The following is a 23,746-nucleotide window of genomic DNA, read 5'->3' as shown; positions in this document are numbered from 1 at the left end:
CTAACCACCGATCCCGTCCATGCCGCCGGCGGTGCATGCGCCCTCTCCACAACCGTATACACCACTGCAGTAAACCCCATACCTGGTCAAAACACAAACCCACTCGGCGCTGCCGTGTCCGCAGCCGCCCCCCCTACCAACTGCACCCCAACCCTGCCGAATCCACGGCCGTCTCACCCGACCGCGACCCGACGTATCCTGGAATAAAAGTCACGCCATCCGGACATCTGATTCTTCCGTCGCTGCTTCCTCCCCCTCCTCGCTGGAGCCGACCGCCTCTGGCTCATGTAACGCAGACGCCGCCGAAGCGCTGCTACCACCACAGCCGTCCTCCTGGTACGCCGCGTGGGCACCATCCTCCAAGCTCCATCTTCTGTCCCGCGGCGACAACCCCGGAAACCGTCCCGTCCCACGGGCTGCCACCGCGGGCCTCATCTTCTGGCCCGACCCCCCCCCCCCGCTGCCTGCGAGGACAGGGGGTACCTGTGGCCCGACCCGCTGCCGACAGACTCCCATCCAGAGCCGCCAGCTTCCTGCCCTACTGGGCCCAGAAGGCATCCGTCCGCCGGGTCCTCGCCCTCCTGGGGGAGACCGCCGCTGCCGGGAGCTGCACGCCTGCTCTGAGTGACCAGGCAGGGACCGCAGGGCCCCCGCCGTCACCCCCCCCCCGTACCGACGCCTCCCGGGCATCCGTCGCACCAGGCTCGCCTGCCCTGGTGCCGGACCCTCTGCTGGCTGCAGCCCCCCGGCCCCCCCCCCCTCCACCCGCGGGGGGGGTAACGCTGGCCTCCGTCCTCGCCGGGCGCTCTCCTCCGCATCCAGCCCTCCTGGGCCTCATGAAAGCCTCTGTCCGCTGGGCCCTCCCCCTCCTGGGGGAGACCGCCGCGGCCGGGAGCTGCCCCCTGATCTGGGTGACCAAGCAGAAACTGCAGGGCCCCTGCCGTCACCCCCACTCACCGCCGCCTCCTGGGCACCCGTCGCTCCAGGCCCGCCTGCCCTGGTGCCGGACCCACCACTGGCTGCAGCTCCGCGGCCCCCCCCCGCCGTCCGCGAGGGGTAAAGCTGGCCTCTGTCACTGCCGGGCGCTCTCCCCGTCCGGGAGCTGCCGCATCCAGCAATCCAGGCCGCGGCTCGGACCGGAAGTAGGCCGCAGACTAGCCACGCCCCCCTCCCGGCTGCCGCGGCCCGGACGGAGATTCCTCCCGCGGCCGGAGCAGCAGCTGAGTACTGCCCTGCCCACGTCACTACCGCGGAGGGTCCCCGAAGGGGCTCTCGCATCTCCTCCTCGCTCCCCCCGCACACGGCAAGTACCTGAGAGATGAGGGAGGGGGGACGCCGCCCGCAGCTGACAGGGGAGCGAGGGGAAAGTGCCAACGGGTTAACCCCCAGCAGCCAAGACGTGGGACCGCGCTGCCAGGGGCCCGTGCACTGCAATGATGAATCCGCTGGTCCCGGATAGCAGCCATCCTGTCGCACGTCCGGATCGTTCCATATCCGGAAGTCAAGAGAGAGGGGGTAAGTCAAGGTCCTTTACTTACACCCCTCAACTGCCCCACCTCTTCCTCCAGGGAACTCCTCCTACTAACCAATCCCTTTATTCTGCCTTATAAACAAACCGTTCCTGTTTCCAATAACCCCATCACTCCTTTCCTTCCCTCTAGTCATGTCGCCCCTCCACCCTATGGGTTCCATGGCTTTCTGGTCAGAAGGTGACTATAGAAAAACTTTTTATTTCAAAGACATGTGTTTTCTCCAGTACATGTCACACATATGTCACTTGTATGCAAACACAGATGTCACACGTGTGACACACGTATGTCACACATATGACCATACCCATGCGTGTGGCTTGAACATGATAAAACACTGACGTCTGAAACCGGCCATATAGAGATCACCAGCGACATTATACACGGAAGCTCTGTATATGACCCGCAACACACATCCGTGTAATTTGTACGTGTGCGGTACGTATTTGCACGTACCGGAGACACGTACACACGGAGACCCATGTTATTCAATGGAAGATGGCACACGTACGTAAAATCACACGGAACGTGTGTCCATGTCGTAAGTACGTGTGTGAGCTTTTCTACACGGACGACATGTCCGTTTTTGGCCGGCAACACGTAGGCATGGACCCGCTTTAGTCTATGGGTCCGTGCCTGCACGGACCGCACACGGAGTATGTCCGTGTTCAGCACGCTTCGTGCGTGTGCGTTTTTACACTAGCGATCTTATTTTTTGTTTTTTTTAAATTAAAGTCAGTATACTTACCTTTTCTTCTGCTGTTCTCAGTCATACTTTCATTGGCGCTCGTTTTTTTTCTTCCCCCGGCTCATACCGCTCCCCGATCACCAGCGCGGCGAGGAACATCTGTGCAGAGAATACGCGGCAACAATTACTTTGAATATGCCGGCCGCTCATTAATCAATCTCGTATTCTCTGCTTTCCCCACCCACAGACGCCTGTGATTCGTTGCAGTCAGACACGCCCCCCACGCTGAGTGACAGCTGTCTCACTACACCCAATCACAGCAGCCGGTGGGCGTGTCTATACTGTGCAGGAAAATAAATAAATAAATAATTTAAATAAACGGCGTGCGGTCCCCCCCAATTTTAATACCAGCCAGATAAAGCCATACGGCTGAAGGCTGGTATTCTCAGGATGGGGAGCCCCACGTTATGGGGAGCCCCCCAGCTTAACAATATCAGTCAGCAGCCGCCCAGAATTGCCGCATACATTATATGCGACAGTTCTGGGACTGTAAGTATGAGAGAGGGCCGCTCACTTCTGTCACTCAGGGGATTAGCGGTCACCGGTGAATCCTTCACTGGTGACCGCTAATCAGTACGTGGCACAGAGACAGAGCCGCGGCATGACAATGAAGTCGGGTGAAGTTCACCCGAGTTCATTCTCATCGCGCACCTCTGTCTGCTGTCAGCCGACATGTATCAACGACATTGTGCAACACACAAACGGACATTCCACACGGACATTCCACGTACACATACACGGGCATTTTACACACAAACACGGACATTTTACACGGACATTCCACGTATCCACGTACACATACACGGGCATTTTACACACAAACACGGACATTTTACACGTACACACGGCTCGCATACGCCATCACACGGATGCCATACGTACTGGAGAAACGCTCCAAAAAAAACGGACCGTGTCACATGGATGTTTTTTTTGCGGAAGTGTGTTTTAGGCCTATAGTGTATAGGTAATACAATGATCACAGATAACATTATACACAGGAACTTTGTATATAGGGTCAGTGTAAACGTAGTACAGTAATCACTGGTGATATACACAAGAGCTCTGTATATAGTGTATACATGTAATACAGTGACTTACCAGTGACGTCTCTTGTTGACATCATTCATGTTTGCTTTTCTTCTTTATACAGTGCAGACCATTATCACATCTTCCAACCTTGTCTGCAGAATATTACACACAGATATCTATAGCTGATCACTTCTAGAGCACATTTCCCACTTTTTCACAACTTCTACACTACGCCAAATAAAGAAGAAAAGCAACATATTGCTTCTCTGCACAGTAAGGCTATGTTTACATGTTGCCTTTTTTATGCTAATTAAAAGCTGCTTTTTACAACACCATCAAAAGCTATGCATAGAGAGGAGTGAACCTGAGTTTTGGTGTTTGGACTTTTATTAAAAACTGAGTTCGAGTGGTGTTGTGCCATACCTTGCTGTGCTCGGGTACACTCAGTGCTCAGCAGAGTGTGAGCTGCTTGCAGTGTTGGACCGGCTCGTACTGGGGGTAACAACAGCTTGATCGGATGTAGTACGCACCAAAAGAAGAAGATGGAGAAGAAAAAAAAAAGAAAGGGGGGGGAACCACCCACCTACCCCTGGAAGTCATCTGTTTATGGCTGGCTGCATGTGGGCAGAGACCTGAACTGCCCAATTCCTGACTTCCATTGGGGTTCTTATGAATTTTAGTTTCCAAACCGATCTTAATTTGAAGTTTGACTGACCCCGCTGAACCGAACGAACTTCCATGGATCCATTCGTCTCTAGCCATGAGATTTCAGAAATACTTAATTGGAAGACTGCGGTTTTTTAAAACTGTAGCATGTCAATTTTTTCAGCATTTTTGCACCAAAGAAAGCAATGAAAAAGTCTAAAAAATGTAGTCATCATGTCATGATCAGCACTGCCCCAATACAAATCATTTGTCTGCGTGCTAACCAATAAAAAAATAAATCGGATTGCGCTCATCTGATGTATACGGTGCTGTGAGTGAGCCCTAAATCTGGATCAAATCCCCTAGACAGCTGTGGCTCCACCTGTAAAACCCAACAAGGGTCATTTTGTTCACAAGTGTAGGAAATCAAAAAGAAACTGGAATAGATGAGCGCTGCCCATAAGAGTAAGGCCCCACTCACACTTGCGCTATTTTGACGCAAACGGAATCCGTCACTAATGTAGTACAGTTCATTTATTTACAGTGGAAGCGCGACATCGTGTGGACACAAGCGGGTACTGCATAACACACACACGCGCCATAGTAACGCGCTTCCACTGTAAATAAATGAACTGTACTACATTACTGACGGATTCCGTTTGCGTCAAAATAGCGCAAGTGTGAAACTAGCCTAAGGCTATGTTCACACTTCTATTGTTTGCTTCTGTCACCTTGAGGAATTACGGAATCCTGCAAAATATTTTGCAGGAATCTGTTTTTTCCCCATAGGCTTCTATTAGCAATGGATGGCCTTGCGTTACATTCGCCGGGTGATGGATCAGTCGTTTACTGACTAACCATCAGGCGGGAGCAACGCTGAATGTAACGTTTTTTGGAGCGGCAAAAAAACGGACTCCGCAGGTGTCCGTCGCCATCTGTCATAAGCTATAATGGATGGTGCTGGATTCCGCCGTAATACGTCACATGACTGAACCCAGTGCTGGATTCCGTCATGCTCTACTGAGTATGCCCAGCATGTTTGGCACACCCATTAGGCTGCCCCAAACATAAACGGATCATGACGGATCTGTCAAAAAACGGACGCACAACGGATGTAACGGACGCAACGGATCAGTTTTTTGACATGATTCCTGTGAACGGAATCCTGTGAAAGAACATCCGTTGCGTCAGTTGACATCTAACAAAACGACGGATCAGTTCTTGCGTCGCAACGACGGACGCGATGAAAGCAAAACAACGGAAGTGTAAACATAGCCTAATCAAAAGGTTGCAAAAAAAAATATTTTTTATTAATTTATATTACACCATGCTATGTGTTTCCAAAGCATTCCGATTTCTTCATCAGCATCAGATCCATCTGACATGTCACTTCTCACTGCTGAAGTATTTAGGTTCTGTTTATGGTTAAAATCCCCACCCTTCAAGAGCAGGTGTGCCATAAATACTGAAGGTGCCATTCAGGAGCTATCCCTGTATGGCAGGACGGTGAGCTGAGAGATTGTGGAAGTATAACCAGACAACAAAAGCCATTTAAGTAGGTTCTCATTATCCTCCTTCCCTTTTTATTGTGCTTTTCCAATAGCCTTATGTCATATTTAGGTTACTCACAATGAGATTTGGACATTGCATATTTTCATTGCACAAAAAATAGTCTTGTTTTTTAAATTTGCAACACGTCAATTTCTCGTCTCGGTTTGCTAAGATTCATGTGTGGATTTTGCTCATAGAATGAATTGGATTAGATGTAAAAAAATAAGCAGATAAATAAGCAAGATAAAAACATACTAAAAAAATATAAATAACCTAATTTACCTAATGGGTGTAGAAATCTCCAGCAGCAAAAACTCAACAAATGGTCAACATGGGAACGTAGCCTCTGCTAAATTTGGTTACTCGCATATTCTTAAATGCCGTTTTTGCTTCTTGTTGATGTGTTTTATGCTTTAAATTAAACTGTTTTGTTTTTAATAATTCATGGTATTTGGCTTTGACGCAACTTTGATACGGTTGTGTGGATTACATGTGTTTTTTGGTGTGTGTGTGTGTGTGTATGTATAATATTTTTTTTTTCTTTTCAGCACCCAAAACAGTGTTGGCAGGCAAATGCACTGTACAGCATTTCTGTTTTTTATCATGTCTCATTTGCCCTTTTTACATTTTTGTTTTACTTCAGCAAAAAAATCCCCACAAGGAAGAGAATATGCAACATGTGCATGAGATTTCAGAAATCTCCATCTTTGATACTGAAAAGTGCAGTGTTTTTGGAGTAGAAACGCAACGTTTTTAGTAATTGGAGAGTTTCTGCATCAAAAACTCCTCCACAATACTTTGTGCACATAACCTCAGGGTATTTATGTAGATTTCAGAGCAAGAGGATTTGGAGAGTTTGTGCACCAAAACCTCCTAAGGGCGTGTGCACACTGAGTATTTGCAGAAGTTTTCAGCATCTTCTGCCAGAAAAACAGACAAAGAATTGACACGCTGAAATCTATATTCTGCTCCAAATCTGCAAACCATGTAAGGGCTTATTTTTTTGCGGGGTGAGTTGTGCTTTTGAATGACACCTCCCATTGTTATCATATGATGTAATGGTAAGAGGGGGTGGGGGGGAATCTTTGTTGCGAAATGCCCAAAAAAGTGAAATTCTGCAATAGTTTTTTGGGTTATTTTACAGAGTGCATTTTACCATAAAACTGACCTCACAGTATGATTCTCCATGTCAGTATAATTATAGATACTAACATGTATAGTTTGTTTTTATTTGTGGTGGAGGGGGGGAAAAAAAAAAAACAAACCTTTTTTTTGAAGGGGGGGATCTTGCTTGTTTCACACATTTTTGGGATATGGAGCTGTGTGAAAACTTGCCTTTTTGCACCCTCAGGTGTTTTAACTGACATTATTTTGGGTTCTATATGATGTCTTGTTTTTTATTTTTGTCTTGATCGCCTGAATATTATATATATATATATATATATATATATATATATATATATATATATATATATATATATATATATATATATATATATATATATATATATATATATATATATATATATATATATATATATATATATATATATATATTTTTTTTTTTTTTTTTACACTGTTTACCAATCTGATTTATTTTATATTTTGATTGGACTTTTATGAATGCAGCGCTAACAAATGTTTGGTTTTGGGTTTTTTTAATTGGTTAAATAGGGGGGAACCCCACGTTTTTCATTTTTTTGGCTAAGTACAAGGCTAAACACCCTTTAGTGTCACATGAAAGGTACTAAAGGGTGCACGATTACAAAATGCAGGGTAGTGGGACATTATATACCGTATGTCATTCTCATCTATTTAACAATCCATCCTCTATCCATCTACGGTATATTTCCAGCTTTTGACTGTATGTAACCCTCCTTCTGTGTTTTGTTTTTTATGGTTTTTTTTTTTTTTTTTTGCGGGCCGCAAAAAAAGAAAGGCACACGGACCATATACGTAACGGATGCAGATGTTACACGGCTGTATCCGTGGAGAAACGGGACCCTTTTTTTGCTGACTGCATAAACGGGACGGTCGTGTGAATGTACCCTAATAGTTATGCACAGTATTTCCTTCACATCATCACTGTGGGCACGACACTTGAACGTTGTAGGTATGGAATATCTGACTTTAAAGTACACTTCTTCTGCAGACTGCTCCATAGTTCCTGGTACTACCGTTGTTGTTCCACTCTCCTCTCCCTCACTGTCACCACTCAGTAAAGTCATGGAGTGCTGCACAGCCATGGTTATCTTCAACCCTTGGGGTCCCACTCGTGCTAGTGGTTTCCAATCTCCATTGGATAAAGCTCATTTAGTGGTTTCCTTGTGCGGTTTTCGCCCCAAGTCTGTCAGGCCTCTGCTATAGGACTAGTGCCTCTGGAAACGGTTGTGACCCGAGTTGCCTGGTTTGGTACTCACTATGGTTAGAGAGGAATGCTCTTCTGTCCTGCATTATGAGTCTCTTGTGTATGGCGTCCGATGTGAGAGCATCGGAGGTGATTATACTAATAAAATGTGGAGTAATCCAGCATCTGCAAATGAAGTTAAAACTTGACTTTATTAATGTTCCATAAGTCCAAACAAATGAAAATGTAGACCAGGCCTATGCTCTGTGTGCAGGATACTACTCTTAAGGGCCTTCTCCATTGGCGTGTAAAAGATCACAGCGATACTCGGCTCAAAGTGTGTGTGTGTGTGTGTGTTTTTGTTTGTTTCCCCCTCACATAGCATCCGTATGACATGTGAGCGTCATGCGAGTGCTATTTGAGTTTTTAGGTAAGCAGCGTCAGACTGGCTACGGGAGAAATCTCCTGTAAAACCAGTCCTGACCGCAGTTACCTGCACAGAGCTGTCACCTGAGCTCCAGCGTTCTGCCTGATCAGGTCAGCACAGCACAGCTGCAAACGGAACAGCAATCGCCAGGGAATCAATCACTCGGCGCTCGCTGTTCAGGCTGCAGTCTGGAGCTCACGGGACAGCTCCGGGGTTCAGTGCATGTAACCGCAGCCAGGACTGGTTTTACTGGAGATTTCTCCGGTAGCCAGTCTGACGCGGTATGCAAGTGTCAGGATCCGTGTGACATGCGCATGCCACCCAGATTCTGACTTTTCTCTCGCCCCCATAGGAATTCATGGGGGTGAGAGAGCTGAGAATCGCATCAAATCGCCGCATGCTGCGATTTGAAGGTGAAACCGTGTAGAGTCGGGTAAAAGGAGACAGCCTCATAGGAAATCATTACACAGATTGCAATCCGTTTTTTCAAGTGATGGGATTTGGAGAAAAAAAAAACGCCAGTGGAGAAGAGCCCTAATCATGACTATTTGTTTGATCTAATGGAACATTGATTGTAAAGTTTGTAACTTCGTCATTGTTTGATTGTTTGCGGATGCTGGATTCCTCCATGTTTCAAGCATATCCTGCCTGGTATCCAGCCCAGGGCTTCTATGCACCACATCCTCATTATTCCAGTACCTAGTGAGCTGGTTCCTGTGGGTTTTTTTTTTTCGTTTTTTTTTTTTTTTCCATTGATCTGCTAATGACCCTCAGCTCAGGCTATGCTGTTAGCAGAGTGTCGTCATCTACTGTGATCTGATCTTTTGATTGGATCACAAGTGCAGAGAAGAGGGAGAGACTAATCGCTCCCTCTCCTCCATTGTCAGCCTGTCTTGGAATATATTGCACTGCACTCGGATGACATCCGTGTGCAGTCCGTTGGTTCACACACTCCCATAGACTTGTATGGGTGAATGTGAGCAGAGATTTGCTGCCACATACTACAGTTCTTTTCTCATGCCGCTATGACATAAGAAAAACAAAATATAGCAGATGGATACTGCCTCGTTGTTTTACACTGGTGGGAGTGTGCTGAGGCCCAATATTGGCTTTAGACCCTGCCGCAACTACTCAATCTCTGGGCCTCCAGTGTCCAGCTGGCTTGCACACTACTTTTCTCAACTTAACTCTAAGGCTGTGTGCACATGGTGTGTTTGTTTTTAACTGTTTACAATCTCACAGCCCCTGTCACTAGGCAACCTCCAATACACTGCAATGGAGCAGTACCTAAAACCAGCCATTAGATGGCCACATACATAAAATAAGCATTACCACGTTCTTCACATCAAATACTATATTTACACAGTTGTCTTGTAGTGACAATTGATGTCTTCAGGGCAAGGTCCATAAAGCTCAGCGGCTCCTTACACTTGGGTCCAGATAATATTTCAAAACATATGTATTTTAATCTGTACAACTACAACTCTCAGCATGCCCTGACGCCTGAATCATCACAAGTAACATGTCGATGAGTTAGAACAAGTTACCAGTATTTGATGCTTTTTGGTATTATCTTTATGCAGGCCGGGCTTTGATCAGTGATGTCTAATTGTAAAGGCATAAGCCTGAGAAAACAAATATATATACTAAATATGCTGCGACAGGTGACTACACCTGCACAGAATAGCAAACTCCCCTTCTGTTTTATGTATAGGCATGATCCTGGCCTGTGGGTATGATATACTGCTGACACTCCTACACATGATGGAGAAACAATATGTGATCTGTGCTATGGGTATGAGGTAACCGGAGCAATACTGCTGTGTAATTCTACCAAAGACCATCTGATGGCAACTAATAAAAATGAGATGTTATCTCAGACCACCACTGACTTTCCAGAATTTAAGGGCTCTATAGAGCGCACAGACCCCTTCATATATGTATGTGTGACACCTTAAGAATAGACAACACTTGGCATCTTTCAAAGCCTGAAGCGTTTTAATGACGTTCAAGAGCCTGAACAGATGAACAAGTAGTTTTCCCCTTTAAAAATAATAAGTCCCATTCTTGTGATTTGTTTTTGTTAATACTTTTCCAGTTTAGTTTATTTTTAGCTAAACATTCATGTATTAACATAGTTCCACATGCCTTATGGGAGGCAAATCTATTCTTCTATACGTCTAAAGGCTTGGTGTTCAAAAAATGGCAATCAATAATTAAATGTAAGTTTTTGGGTTACTGGTTATAATGAGTGAACCTGAACTGTAAAGTTCGTGGTCCAGCTCATTGTTATTGGGCCTTCCACTGCCTACAAATGGCAGTCTGCAGCTCCCCCCAGAACTGCTGCATCCATTAGAAGTGCCAGTCCTGGTGCTTACCGAGCTCATCCCGATTGCCCTGGAGTGGTGGCATTTGGGGTAATATACTTGTTTAATGACAGCTGTGCTTTGTCAATCAAATCATGAAGCGCTGGAAGTAAAAACCTAAGGAACACAGAAAAAATTCCTTTTATTTAAAAAAAAAAAAAAAAATCTTTCTCCAATTAACCCCCCCCCCCCCCCCCCCAAAAATAGACCTGCAGGTCCATACACAACGTTCCATGACTTTCCTGGCTCTGCTATACCTAAGGTGGTAGTGCATGATCAAAATTAGAAAATGAGACCGAGCACTGCGACATCAGGGTTATGCCCACCCTGCAGAAGTAGCCGGCACATCCAAGGTTGTGTATAATTCTGTGTAATGTATATGTTGTATGTTATGTCAATGGCCACCAAGTGGCAGTGTGGTAGCACGGCTGTTCTGGCACCTGGGTGAGGTAGGAAGTAGACAGGAGTAGAGTCCCTGTGGAGAAGTAGTTAGTTACAAGAGCCCCTTGAAGAGTCTGAACCTAAGGGTCACCTCTGCGGCCGTGATGCGTAGGTCTGGTTCGGATTGGTTAACTACGTCCCCCAAGAAGAGGGGGTTTAGCCCTGACGGTCGGGGGCCTGCTGTCCATATTGTCTGGCTCTGAATACTCAATAATTTTGGAGTAATAATGATCCTTATTCCAGCGGACAAATACCAGGACTCAATAGTTGTTCTTTTAAAAAAGCGGTCCTTGTATGCGTTAGTGTCCCTTGTGGGTGGGGTGAAGTGACCCAATAGACTTAATGAACCGGTTGGTGCCAGCGTGACGTGGGGTGGAAGAATGAGAGGCCTAGAGGTGTCAGACAGAACCCAGGTGCTTGAAGTACAGACAGCTGCTAAATTGTATATTAAACGGAGGTGTGAAAGGAACCCCCATGGGACGTGTTACGGTGCCAGCGGAACGTGGACCGACATACCAGAGTGGAAGAATAATAAAGTTTACCTATTTGGAGTAAGAAAATATGCTTGGACTTTATTGAGAGAAAATGGTGTCGCTGGTTGCGGAGTTCTCCTGCGTGTGGTGCGTCAACTTTGAGGCAAGTAGTTAACGAACAGCTACTGATATTTAAATATTTAAGAAGTCATCGGAGACATTACAAAGATATATGTATACATGGATTTCCTTTGACCAAATTTGTCCCACTGCACTAATGTAGGTGAAATAATAAGCACATGCCTGGTTCATGTCCTGAATGCCACAAGTAATATATTAATAGATTAAATTAAGAACTTTTAGCGTAACCCCTTAACGACCACAGGCAGTAAAGTTATGTCCTAGCGGTCATAGTATTAATCCCCACTGGCTGCTGCGGGCTGCCGGTGGGGATCTGCGCACATGTCAGCTGATTTGTACAGCTGATATGTGTGCCATGCAGTTACGGGTGGATAGCGATTCCACTTGTATCTGTTAATCCCTTAAATGACGCTGTCAATTTGTGACAGCGCCATTTTAATGGTGATCGCACTAAAGCTTTACTCACCAGCCGCCACCGGAAGTCACGTGACGTGATCACGTGGATCCGATAGCTGTCATGGTAGCACAGGGTCACGGGATGACTCCTGTAGCTCACTTGACTCATCTCTTGTAACCTGCAGTACTCAGCTGCTGGTTACAGGACCTGAGCATGATCCTTATAGTACCCTAGGATGACTAGTGTAGGAATGAAAAAAGAGGGGAAAAAGTTTTAAAAAATGTAAAAACAAACTTAAGTTCAAATCACCCCCACATTTGGTATCACCGCGAGAAATGCCAGATCTATCAAAATATAACATCAATTAATCTGATTGGTAGATGTTGTAGCGGCAAAAGAATTCCAACTGCCAAAAGTAAGTTTTTTTGTTTTGGTCGCTGCAAATCTTGCGCAAAATGCAATAACAGGTGATCAAAACGTATCAGCCCAAAAATAGTACCATCAAAAACGTCAGCTCGAGACGCAAAAAAGCAGTCACTGAGCTATAAATTTAAAAAAAATGAGACTGCTATGGGTCACAACAAAATGGCGCAAAACATGTGCCACTTTTACTGTATCTTAAAGATTAAAAAAAAAAAAGTAAACCTATACATGTTTGGTGTCTACACTCACACTAGTTTTACAATATATTTAAACACTGTGAATAAAATCTCAAAAACAATCGTGCAATTGCACTTTTTATTTTTTGCAGTTTTCCAGTATACTATATGGTAAAACTCATCGTTTAATTTAAAAGTGCAACTCGTTCTCCAAAAACAAGTCCTCACATGGCTATATTGATTGATGGAAAATAAGAGTTACGGCTGACTGAAGAAGGATGGCAGAAAAAAAACAACGAAAAGCGCAAAATCGACCGGTCGTGAAGGGGTTAAACGTGTGTAGTTGAATGCACAGATGCTCAGTCTGCTCACTTCCACCCCACCCCAAGCTGATTTGGCATGAGAAAACAATCATAGCATTCTGTGAGTGCCTCTGCAAATTGGATTACGCGCACCCATACAAGATGAGTGCAGCCCAGTTATAGTGCAAGTTATACACAGCAGTGCTATTAAAATAGTCAAACATCCCATGACACTTTCCAATAGCCGTACTGTATTAGAATCCACCCTGTACCAAAGGAAAATAAACATTATTTTATTGGTGGTTTCAGTAAATTGTACTCCACATCAAACAACTATGCTGAAGAATTTTATTTCCAGCACTATATATTCTGTTCCTGTTATTCTTCCTGGAATTGTATAAATATACTGATTACTAGGGGTGCAATTGTTCCCTACGTCGATGGGACGTCTCCCTGCAAAAACCGACTATCCAATATGTCAATACCTTATAATCTTCTACAATCTATTATAGTCCAAACAGTATATGTGCAAAGCGCAGCAGAGAAACCTCTATATGCACTTAGATTGCTTGAAAATCCTATTGAGATGAATGAGATCGGCACCATGTGTATGCTGCAGTTTGTATTTGGTGCACATACTGAGATTCCTGGTTGCATGCACTGTTTTTTTTTTTTTTTTTTTTTTTTTTTTTTTTTATTTTTGTCTAGCCACAGATTTTCAATGATCTTCAGATCAGGGGACTGTGAGGACTATTGTAAAACCTTCAGCGTGCGCCTTTTTTGAGGTACTGTAGTTGTATTGTGGATTATGATGTGTGTTTAAGTTAAGTGTTAAGTGTGCTGCGGTCTCTCGCTTATGTTCTCCCTACGGAAGACGCATGCGACGCTGCAGAAAACAATGGACATGCTGCGGTCTGGAAAGTCGCACCGCAGGTCAGTGTTTGCTGCAGAAAAAACAAGCACAGTGGGCACGGGATTCCTAGAAATCCCATCCACTATTCTTGTACTATACAATGCAGCGGTTTGGACGCAGCTGAAGCATGCTGCATCCAAAACTCTGAAAACACTGATTGTGGGCACGCAGCCTTAATAGAGCAGCGATGGTTATATAAAACCATGCTTCCCCATTCAATTGTAACCGGAATTGGGGTCCAGGGCACCTGTTCTAGTTGATTGCTGACTATTGCCATTTGTACTGGAAAAGATAATTTCCAGTGGCAACAAACAACAATAAGTGACTATAAATGTCTGTGCAACAATGTAGTGAGCAGTTAATCATGTCCAGTCCAGCATGAGTGCCACTGTAGAAATGTCAACGATGGCGTCCCTGGTTGCAGCCTTGTGCCCAGGCTCCCTGTGCAAGTCAGTGATGTAATAGACAATGTGTAGTCCAGTGGATAAAATACGGCCATGGCTTTATTCAAGAACTTAAAATCCAAAAAGATAGAGATCATCCTTAATAATATGCTATGCTTGATTATGGCTGTCCAAGAGCTACTGTACATGTGCTTACTATGTGTATATTTGTATATATTGTTCACTCGGCCATACCGGTTCCCCAATAAGGTACAATGACCAAGGAAATCATATGAACATACACTGAGGGATTACTGGAAATGTTTTTGGCATAAGGGGACAGGAGAGACCACGTCTTCCTGCCAAAGGTTCTCTTTGATAATGTACTTTTTAATGGTCCTTGTACAGACTGGTATTTCGTTCTTCTAATGACTACAGTGAAAAAAGGGGATGTAGCTGTTATCACTGTGACAATAGCTACTGTGGTATTTCCTTATTTGCTTCCCTACCTCATAAAAGTCACTGCCACCATATATGTAGTAATGCATCAGTCTTCAGTCATCGTGAGACGTCAGGGGCTTCCGGCCCTTAGTCTGGTTTGCTTATCCTAATAGTCCACAGTAAGGCTACGAACACATAACCGTCCGAGTGCTGTCCGTGGATAAACTGACATCAGACGGACAGCACAATGTTATTCAGTAAAGCTGTTCAGATGACCGGGTTTATACGGTCATGTATAACATCATGATTCATACACATGTCAGCCTAACAATGATTTACACAAATGTACAAGAAAAACCCTACAGTCTACACAATTCCAATGTCTCTTGCACACAATCATATTCTAGAAGTATGTGGTATGGAAAAGTATGACTCCATACTGTACGGTGTTCCTTCATTTTTATATGGCGGCACATGAAGGTTAATTCTAAATGAACCAACCATATTCTGTGAGGAAGAGTCCCTGCTTTGCTTCAGCTGTATGTGCGTCCGAGGGAGTACATCCAGCTGAAATGCACTGCAGCGTAGAGGATGCCGCGTGACGTGTGATATGGGGAGGGCGAGTAAAAAAAAAAATTCTTTTTCGGCATACATATATACCAGGAAGAGCCTTGGAGAGGGAAATATAGGACATGTATCAGGAGGGGCCCAGGAAGTATGTATGTATGTATGTATGTATGTATGTATGTATGACCCCTCGAGCCACTGCCCCAGCTGTCTTAGGGGCGGTATAATATTATATAATATAGGTTATAATAATATATTTATACCCCCCCCCCCCCCCCCCCCCCCACGACAGCAGTGGCCCGAGGGGTCTCCGGACCCAAGGGGGGGGGGGGGGGGTAATATTTACAAGGGGTGTAGAAAAATAAAGTTTGTGATGCCACCCACGGGTCGTGGTAATGTGGGATACCACCACTGCTGCGTTTGGGGGGAGCGCCGGGAGGCATGGGATGGCAGCTTGTGATGTTAACGCCTCTGTGGGCAGGGGGAAGGTGTCCCGGGGCTCGGTGATAGAAGGTTGGGAACCCGTCGGGAGGAGAGGGGCACAACGTACTCACACAGTCCGAGATTCTGACACAGACAATGGGTAAACCAAAGTCCTGATGCCCTGTAGCCGTTGTTGGAGCATGCTGGGTCCGTGCCCTTTTGGCGATGCTGGTTGGTCTGAAGCCTTGTCCCTTGGCACTGTTTACTCTTTGTGGATCCCTTTTTTCCCTGAAACTACTCAGGTTCCGCTCACCCACGTGGCTAGCGGAGTGAGCTTGCTCTCAGGGTTCATGTTTGGGATTTTCTGGACGGTTCTAGGAAGTCCTATCCCCCTCATTGAGCTAGTACCCAGATTTTGGAGCGTTGGAGAACGGCTCGTGAAGACTCCGTCGTCGTCGGGTGAATTACTGGGCTGCATAAAGCTACTTCCAAGCCTAGGATCCGCGTACCCAGTCGTGCCCTGGCCCCTGCCCGGTTGTAGCACAAGGCCGACAAACTGCCCTCCGTGGCAGTACCATGCCCCCTGTCACTACCCCTGTGACCGGCGTTCCAGATCCTTCCAGGCCAGGCCAATGTCTGTCATCTGGGACTGGTACAGGAGCCCAGCTCTGCAGCGTGACCTGTCACTGCTGCACTCAAACTGACTACTGACTGACACTTCTGGCCCTCCTTCTACCATGCCTCCATCTGGGTGGCCCTAATCCCCTCAGGCTGCCCAATAGGTGTCTGGTGGGTGTTGTGCAGAGTGGTCTTCAGGATTTGCGTATACCTGTTCGTAGCAACACCAAAGGGACAGGACCCGTAACAAAGGAGGTGCGAGTCTGTATAATTATATATACACACACACAGTTAGGTCCAGAAATATTTGGACAGTGACACAGTTTTCGAGTTGGGCTCTGCATGCCACCACATTGGATTTGAAATGAAACCTCTACAACAGAATTCAAGTGCAGATTGTAACGTTTAATTTGAAGGTTTGAACAAAAATATCTGATAGAAATTGTAGGAATTGTACACATTTCTTTACAAACACTCCACATTTTAGGAGGTCAAAAGTAATTGGACAAATAAACCAAACCCAAACAAAATATTTTTATTTTCAATATTTTGTTGCAAATCCTTTTGGAGGCAATAACTGCCTTAAGTCTGGAACCCATGGACATCACCAAACGCTGGGTTTCCTCCTTCTTAATGCTTTGCCAGGCCTTTACAGCCGTAGCCTTCAGGTCTTGCTTGTTTGTGGGTCTTTCCGTCTTAAGTCTGGATTTGAGCAAGTGAAATGCATGCTCAATTGGGTTAAGATCTGGTGATTGACTTGGCCATTGCAGAATGTTCCACTTTTTTGCACTCATGAACTCCTGGGTAGCTTTGGCTGTATGCTTGGGGTCATTGTCCATCTGTACTATGAAGCGCCGTCCGATCAACTTTGCGGCATTTGGCTGAATCTGGGCTGAAAGTATATCCCGGTACACTTCAGAATTCATCCGGCTACTCTTGTCTGCTGTTATGTATCAATAAACACAAGTGACCCAGTGCCATTGAAAGCCATGCATGCCCATGCCATCACGTTGCCTCCACCATGTTTTACAGAGGATGTGGTGTGCCTTGGATCATGTGCCGTTCCCTTTCTTCTCCAAACTTTTTTCTTCCCATCATTCTGGTACAGGTTGATCTTGGTCTCATCTGTCCATAGAATACTTTTCCAGAACTGAGCTGGCTTCATGAGGTGTTTTTCAGCAAATTTAACTCTGGCCTGTCTATTTTTGGAATTGATGAATGGTTTGCATCTAGATGTGAACCCTTTGTATTTACTTTCATGGAGTCTTCTCTTTATTGTTGACTTAGAGACAGATACACCTACTTCACTGAGAGTGTTCTGGACTTCAGTTGATGTTGTGAACGGGTTCTTCTTCACCAAAGAAAGTATGCGGCGATCATCCACCACTGTTTGTCATCCGCGGACGCCCAGGCCTTTTTGAGTTCCCAAGCTCACCAGTCAATTCCTTTTTTCTCAGAATGTTGATTTTTGCTACTCCAAGCATGTCTGCTATCTCTCTGATGGATTTTTTTTTTTTTTTTCAGCCTCAGGATGTTCTGCTTCACCTCAATTGAGAGTTCCTTAGACCGCATGTTGTCTGGTCACAGTAACAGGTTCCAAATGTAAAACCACACACCTGTAATCAACCCCAGACCTTTTAACTACTTCATTGATTACAGGTTAACGAGGGAGACGCCTTCAGAGTTAATTGCAGCCCTTAGAGTCCCTTGTCCAATTACTTTTGGTCCCTTTAAAAAGAGGAGGCTATGCATTACAGAGCTATGATTCCTAAACCCTTTCTCCGATTTGGATGTGAAAACTCTCATATTGCAGCTGGGAGTGTGCACTTTCAGCCCATATTATATATATAATTGTATTTCTGAACATGTTTTTGTAAACAGCTAAAATAACAAAACTTGTGTCACTGTCCAAATATTTCTGGACCTAACTGTGTGTGTGTGTGTGTGTGTGTGTGTGTGTGTGTGTGTGTAAAATATATTTTTTTTTTATTTATTTCGGAACATGTATACCAGGAGGGGCCCAGTATGACTGACTGAGCACCTCTCCCCAAATTACCCTTAACTAGTGACTGTCTCCTCCCCCTTGTATCACCCCTGACTGACTGCAACCCCCTACACGACACAAGGATGGGGGGGCGGTTGCTACACGGCACAAGGATGGGGGAGGGGATGTTGCTACATGGCACAAGGATACGGACATTAAATTTTATTGGGGTCTATTTTTATTTTATTTATTTTTTTATTTTTTTTTTTTTTTTAAATTTTACCAGTAGCTGCTGAATTTCCCTTCCTAGGCTTGTACTCGAGCCAATAAGTTCAGTTTTTTTTTTTTTTGTTTTTTTTTTTTTGTGGTTAAATTAGGAGCCTCGACTTATACTCGAGTATATAAGGTAACTTGAGATTAGGGGGGCCTTGGTGGGGGAGGAGCGGTATTACTTTACAAGTGACATTATGGGGCAGTGGGGGACTTTATGGGGAAATGAGGGTCATTATGAGGCAATTAGGAAGGGAATTGTGAAAGACAGCGTAGTATGACGGCCGGGGGGAATTTATGCAGAGAGATATTATAGAAAGGACAAGTTTTGGGGGTACATTCTGGAAAGGGGCACTTTGGGGCTCTATTTTGGAGAGGAGCAGTGTGTGGGGGGGATATTTTGTGCAGAAGGCAATTAACAACTCCTTCTGATTCCACTTGTTCCCCCAGATGAGGGGCATACATTTATTTGTTTATGGTGGCAATTTGTATTTTCTGCAGAGTCGCGTCATGGCAGCAAATAGTGATGACAGTCAGTGCTGGATGTGGAGAAAAATTGAAGATGAATAACTTCAGCTAGAGATGTCACTGGTAAACACACAAACTGTACACTATATACAGAGCTCCTGTGTATGTCACTGGTGATCACTGTATTACCTATATACAGATCTCCTGTTTATAAAGTCATAGGTGATCACTGTATTACCTGTACTCTGACACTATATACAGAGCTCCTGTGTATAATGGCATTGATGGTAATATTAGTGTTATTAGTATTGTGGTTTTTAATCATGATCATTTATTGTAGTATTCGTCACTGTGTAGTAGTAATATGTGGTCTTGTCATGGTTTGGTGGTATTTGTCTCTTGTATGTAGTATTATTTGGTCATTATGTAGTCTGGTGATAGTGTTGTGGTATTTCTCCCTTGTATGTGGTAATATTTGGTTACTATGTGGTCTAATTATGGTGTGGTGGTATTACTCTTGTCTTGCATGTGGTTGTGTTTGATCACTGTGTTGTGGTAATATGTTTGGTTACGGTGTGGCGGTATTTCTCCCTTTTTGTATGTGGTTGTATTCGGTCACTATGTGGTGGTAATATATTGTCTGGTCACTATGTGGTGGTATTTCCCCCTTGTATGTGGTATTATTGGTCTTGGTATAGGGGATTGTGTTGTGTATGGAGGTCCACATTTTTTCTTAGATATCAATATGGGGAAGATTCTTTATTTCCAATAGTTTATTTGAACGTTTAACCCATCCCTGTCCTGTGACTATTGCACTGTAGCAAATATGCACTTAGAGGTTCTTCAGTGAAAATAAGTAATCACCTTTTCTACGGCCAGGTGCACACGTTGAGTATTTTTGGTGAGTTTTTTTTACCTCCGTATTTGAAATCAAAACCAGGAGCTGCAAAATTAGAGGAAAAGTAGAATAGAAACACGGGCACCACTGCTGCATTTTTAACCCACTCCTGGTTTTGGCTACAAATACTGAGGTAACATACTGAACGTGGGAACATGGCCTAAGGATGAGAGAGAACTTATTCATCAGTTGGGTGTTATTGCTGAGACCTGCACTGATCGACAAAATGTGCAAATTTTATCCCGATTACACTGGAGCTCATGTCCGACTCGACCCCTGATCCATTTCATTCCCTCAGTGGCTGCCAGCGTTGTGCTTGTTTTTATCTGACCACCCCAAAGAAGATGAATGGAGCTGCTGTCCCAAATCTGACATACTGCTGCCGCATTGTATAGTAGGGATAAAAGTGTCCCGTCTGGGATAAAGGTTACTCATTCTTCCGATCTGTGCGGTTTCCACTGGTCTGGTTCCACCGATCAATAACTTATCGCCTACCTAACCTGTGGATCAGTGATAACTTGTCACCAAAGACCACATTAGTGCAAACTACTATAATTGTACATCAGTTATAGTGCACAGGAGATGTGCAGGAGCTGCCTGTGTATAGTCAGTCTGACACCCTGGCAAAACCAGGTATTCACAGTTAGGCCCCCGCAGTACACTGTTCCCTCACTAGGAAACATGCAGCCACCCAGAAGACCTAGTCACCCCCCCCCCCCTTAGGTAAAGATAGACACACCAGTGGGCGTGACCAGGCGGTTGGGACGCGCCCACTCAGGGGTCTAGACAGTCCGGGGCGGGAAAACAGATGTACCGCCCCGCGGGCTCGGACGGCTGCCGAGCCGCTCAAATCCGTGCTTGTACGGTGGGTGGCTCGAGCTCTTCACGGACCCGGGGGTCACGTTGCTCCTTAATGGGGCTCGCAGGGACTTCGGTGGGGAGTTCCACGGACGGGGCCGTGGTGGTTTGTAAGGAATTTTTAAGTTTATGACGCCACCCACGGGTTGTGGTGAATAGACGGACACCACCGCTGCAGTTAACTAGGCCTCCCGGGGATGGTGTTGCGCAGCTTGGTGTTGACCCCTCCGTGGGTAGGGGAGTGATGATCCCGAGGGAGGCGCTGAGGCGGGAGATTGGATACGTGCGGGGGTGTCGGCGCGGTGCGCAGCCCAAAGGCACTGGTGTACTCACTATGACACAACACACTGGAGTCTCTGGTAAACCAAACTGGATGATGAACTGGGCCCGCAGCCGGCTGCAGCTTCTCTGAACAGGTTGGTGGTTTCTGCCTTTTTATCCTGCACCTCCTTAATGTAAATGTTCTGACTCCTATGCCTAAGCAACGGTAGTCCGCTCCCCGGCTTGCTGGGTGTCGGGAGAGCCCTGTTTGCCCGCAGACACTGGCCCTTTGGGTCTCTATGCCTTCGCGGTGGCTTTACCCTAAAAGGATGGGCTGTTGTCTTCAGTCGGGTCTTATGTGGGAAAGGTCCTAAAGTCCAGTCCTCCAATTAGTTGAATCAACTTAGCCTAGTGGGTTCTGGGCTTCGTATTGGGTCTGAGTACCCCTCCTGGTGCTCCGGTTCGGTACCGGCGGCCCACCACCCGACCCCGGTCCCTACGGTTCCACCGGCTGTAATCCCAGCTCCTGCAGGCGGCCACCACAGTCTGCCTCCATGACAGAGGTGACTGGGCTCCAACCCAGCCACCTGAGTAGACTATTGGCAGGCCTGGTCACAGGTCTGCCCTTGAACTCGACTTCTCTCCTCCACTGTCAAAAGCTACTCTCTAACTCTGTTTTTCCCACCTCCAGGCCTGTGAACTCGGTGGGCGGAGCCAACCGCCTGGCTCCACAACCCCACCCCACCCCACCCCGGTGTGGACATCAAACCTGGAGGGAGGTGACAAGGGTTTTGAAGTTTGGCTGCTGTCACCTTTTTAGGGAGGGAGTGTGTGTGCATGGGACTACCTGGGACGACCTGACTAGTCCAGGGCGTCACTCAGACAAGCTTGGGAGTTCAGTTTGGAGAGGAGTGTGGGCTGGAGCTAAATGTAGCTCCAGCAGTGAAGTTCAAGTTGAATGGTACCAGGGTAGGAGCCCTGGTGCTACTAGTTAGTTGGCAGACTGTGGTCTCCGTCAGTAGGAGACGGGAAGATGGCTCGGTAGAACTGAGGTGGACCGGGACAGGGTTGTAGCCCGCCGATACAGACACTGGGAACCGACCCGGAAACCGGAGTACAAAGGGAGTACTCGGACCCTGAAGCCAGGACCGGAACCAAGCGGAACTGGTTAATTAACCGATTGAGGCCAGGACTAGAGGTCCTGTCTAACCCAAAGTCCCTCATAAAAGACAACAGCCCACCGATTAGAGATAAGAGGTCACCACCAGGGCCCATAGATCCCACGGGCCAGCGTCTGAGGGCATGGCTCCTTAGGCCACATCGAGCCGGGAGCGGACTCCTGAGTTTCACACTAGGAAAGTCCACCTTACACAAAGCAGTGCAGGAAAAGGATGGAGACCACCAGCCGGGTGGGGGGACCCTGAATGTAACGGGATGCGGCACCGGCCACCATCACCTTGGTTTACCAGAGACTCGTGTGTTTTACTAACAGTGAGTACACAAGCACCCCCTGCGGTCTCCATCCCCTGCACCGGGCCCCAGGGCCACCCTCCCTGCCCACGGAGGGGTTAACAACTTGCTGCACAACATCTCCCCCGGGCGCCCTGTACCTGGGCCGTATTAAGTTCGTGACGCCACCCACGGTGCGTGGTGAATTGGGACACCACCGCTGCAGTTACAGGGCCCCACCCACCAAGGAGTTCACAGGCCTGGAGGCGGGAAAAGAGGAGTGAAGTTCAGGAGGTTGAAGTAAGAGGAGTAAAGTGGAGAGTGTCTGGGTTTGTGGCCCAGGCACTGACAACAAGGTTGGCAGACGGTGGTGGCCGTCTGCACGAGTGGTGGATCGACGCGGAACCGTAGGACCGGGGTCGGGCGGTGGCCCGCCGGTACCGACCAGGGAGCGAAGTGAAGCCAGCACACACAGGCAGGGCCATCGGACCCCGATTAGGCTTGGAGTCGCCGTCAACAGTCAAATCCGAATGTGACAGGAAACCCCTGGGGTTCCTAACAACCAAAGACCCGTTAGAAGGCAACTGTCCGCACTGTGAGGTTATACAGCTACCGCCAAGCATGGACAAGCCAGGGGCCACAGAGCACAACACCCACACACCCCACACTCCCGGTCAGGCACACCGAAGTCAGACACAAAACCCTTGTTGCCTTCCTCCAGGGGCTGATGTCCATGACTCGCCCACCCCAGGGCTATGGGACACCCGGTGCCGGGCCGGACTAGTCCGGTGGTAGTCAGTGGTGGCTGGGCCCGGCTCCGTGGCCCTGGTGGGTGTCAGTAGAATATGTGGCTTGATGAATAAAGTTTGTGTTCGTGACGCCACCTGTGGTATGCGGCTAATAAGCCGCCGCTGCTGTGTGAGGCCTCCGGGATGATGTTATGGCAGCAATGGTAGTACTGCTCCCCACAGGTGGAGCAATGCCCGGGGCACAGTTGGTGCTTGTGAGTGTCTATGCAGCTGTAATAACAGAGACCACTTCAAGGGTGCAGTTCAAGTTCTTTACTCACAGTTCTTGTCACAGCTGTAGGGACCCTCAGACTGCTGGGACCACTGTCAGGGACCTCCGCCGTTTCTGGGTGATTCAGAGAGTAAAAGCCGGTGCCCTTCTCTTAGTGTCTCTTTCTTCTGCTGTCTTCCTTAGCCTTGCCTTTGTTAG

At 46.6% G+C, this 23,746-nt stretch overlaps 1 protein-coding gene across 1 annotated transcript in view; it reads left to right on the top strand.

Moving 5' to 3' along the window:
* Positions 1-5,449: 5,449 nt before the first annotated feature.
* Positions 5,450-23,746, top strand: part of LOC142311667 (myosin light chain kinase, smooth muscle-like) — a 142,986-nt gene continuing 124,689 nt past the window's right edge. The window contains exon 1 of the mRNA XM_075350262.1: positions 5,450-5,506. The gene's annotated coding sequence lies outside the window, so the exon portion shown is untranslated. The remainder of the gene's footprint in view (positions 5,507-23,746) is intronic.

This window comes from Anomaloglossus baeobatrachus, chromosome 5 (genome assembly GCF_048569485.1).
Source record: "Anomaloglossus baeobatrachus isolate aAnoBae1 chromosome 5, aAnoBae1.hap1, whole genome shotgun sequence".
Lineage (NCBI taxonomy): Eukaryota > Metazoa > Chordata > Amphibia > Anura > Aromobatidae > Anomaloglossus > Anomaloglossus baeobatrachus.
This window is presented reverse-complemented; position numbering and strand designations above follow the sequence as displayed.